This window comes from Podarcis muralis, chromosome 7 (assembly GCF_964188315.1).
Source record: "Podarcis muralis chromosome 7, rPodMur119.hap1.1, whole genome shotgun sequence".
In the NCBI taxonomy this organism is placed as follows: Eukaryota; Metazoa; Chordata; class Lepidosauria; order Squamata; family Lacertidae; genus Podarcis; species Podarcis muralis.
This window is the reverse complement of record NC_135661.1, coordinates 72989083-72991375: the sequence shown is the minus strand read 5'-3', so window position 1 is coordinate 72991375 and position 2293 is coordinate 72989083.

Below are 2293 nucleotides of genomic sequence, written 5' to 3'. Positions count from 1 at the left end.
TTACACAGCTGCCTGGGCTACGGTGCTGGTCAAAGAAGTACTGAGAGTACCACCAGGCCTGGATGGTTGTAGCTGGTCAGTGCTAGGCCTTCCACAAGGACGTAGTCCATCAGCAACTGCCCAGGTTTTCCTAGTTTGGAGTGTGTGTGCAACAAGTAGGATTGCTAGACAAGAACTGGTGGTCATGTTTGGAAGAGTATTTAGTGAGAGGGAGTAAATAACCCCAATTCATTGTTTCTGTAAGCTGTTTTGGAAATAGAAAAGCAATAGAAAAAAATGTGTTAAATAAGCAAATAAATCACCTCATAAGAAGACTCCCAAAGGACTAGGGTGAAGCAAGAGGCAAAAATTGACCATATGATCATATTTTGGTGATGCTGTTCCTCATGGCCAGTATGTAAAACATGACAACCATTCAAATGGTGGATGATTGCTAATACTGCCTCCAACTCTTTCATTTTTCTCCTTCCTCCAATCTTGATCGAGACTTAAAGCCTTGGGCTTCCTGCCAACATTGCCCTTCCACAATTTGCCCATCTCACCTTGATGTAGCTCAGACCTGTAGGCTGTAGACCAGCCTTTGTCAACCTGGTGCCCTCCAAATGTTTTGTAGTATAACTCCCATCACGAAGTGACCTCTCTGGATCCTGAGTGAGACCCTGTCAGCATATGAAACCTCTGCTCAGAGATCTGCACTGGTTGCCAATTTGTTACTGGGCCAAGTTCAAGGTTACTAGTGGTATGTAAAACCCTTAATGGCTTGAGACTAGTTTATTTGCAAGATCACCTTACCCCATATATGCCCATTTGACCACTGGAACTTGCACTGTTACAGATGCTGCATATTACTCGTCCCACACTTATCTGAAATTGACCTTTTAGTGTGGCAAGGACTACACTTATTCTCTGCCTACTGAAAACAGGCAGGCCCCTTCACAAGCCTATCCAGACAAAAATATGTTGACATGTTTTAATCTTTTTTTTACTATATATTTTAATTATCTTTAACTGTTTTCGTTGTTTTCAAATGGTTTTCTTGATAATTTCAATATTTTTTGTAAACTGCTTAGAGGTTCTACTACAATCAAGCAGTGTATAAACTTTGTTAAATAAAAATAAATTTTCTTAGGGTTTTATGTTACTTTGGGTTTTGTGCTGCATTACACTCTTCCAAACAAATGTTCATACAAACTGAAATGAGCAGGACATTATCTCTTCTGTGCCCACAACATGCCCGTTCATGTGGCTCCACAACAAACAAAACTAGGTGGACTAAGGTACAGGGAAAGATGGAGGCCCTCTGGTCACAGTATCACATTTTTATTGTCAGCTGTGGCAGGGGGGGAACTGGGGACAAGATAAGAAAGGAATATTGCTAATGGTGGTGAGTTCAGTCAGAGTAAAAAGACAAAGCTTCCTCAGAGCTCCAGGCAGCAGAACCTAGGGACTGTTTCGTGACAGACAGCTTGCATCTGATACACAAAATGGAGGTTATTGCTCTCCAACTTCTCAGAGGCAAATGCGACACATGTTTTGAATAAGCAGATTCCATACTGAAGGAGTGAAGAAACCAGACTGACGCCATTTCTTAAGCCAAAGCCATTTTCTAGAGTGTCTTAGAGAGCAAGCTAAAAGTCAAAAGATATTTTCTCTCTGCAAAAGCAAGACTGCAGCTATGCAAAACCCAGTGTGGTCAGACAGTTTGCACCTGTAAGCAAACTATTGACACAAACAGGAAAGCTAGCTCACCGCAGAAGGCCAAAAGTAGACTCAGGCAGAAAGCTGTTAGACCTACAGGACGCACTTCTAAGAGGACAGGTGGTTGAGGTTTTACTGGGTATTATAAAGCAGGTCAGACAGATAGTAAGCCTAGAGCGACATCTAGTGGATGCAGCAGCTTGAAACAGACCAAGGCGAACGCCAATCCTGATTGGCAGTGCTTCTAATGAATATGCATAAGAAGTGTTAATTATTGGCTAAAGGGGGGTACTGAGGGGCTGAACTGTGCTTGGCTTGAAGTTATAAAAACTATCTGCCCCAACCCTCGGGGGCATTCTTGCGAATTCTACTGAATGTTCCGATTTGCTCTTGCATTTTTGTCTGACAAAAATCCAACTGAATAAAACTATTTTTCTAAGCTTACAGCTGCCTGTTTTTGCATTTCTGGTCTATACCCTGAAGTCCCTAACATTTCAACTATCACCGCTAGGCCACATATGCAAGAGGTTCCAAGGGTGCAATATAGCATCACAAGCACGAAGTAATATTTGAGGTTCTTCCTTTACATAGCTTT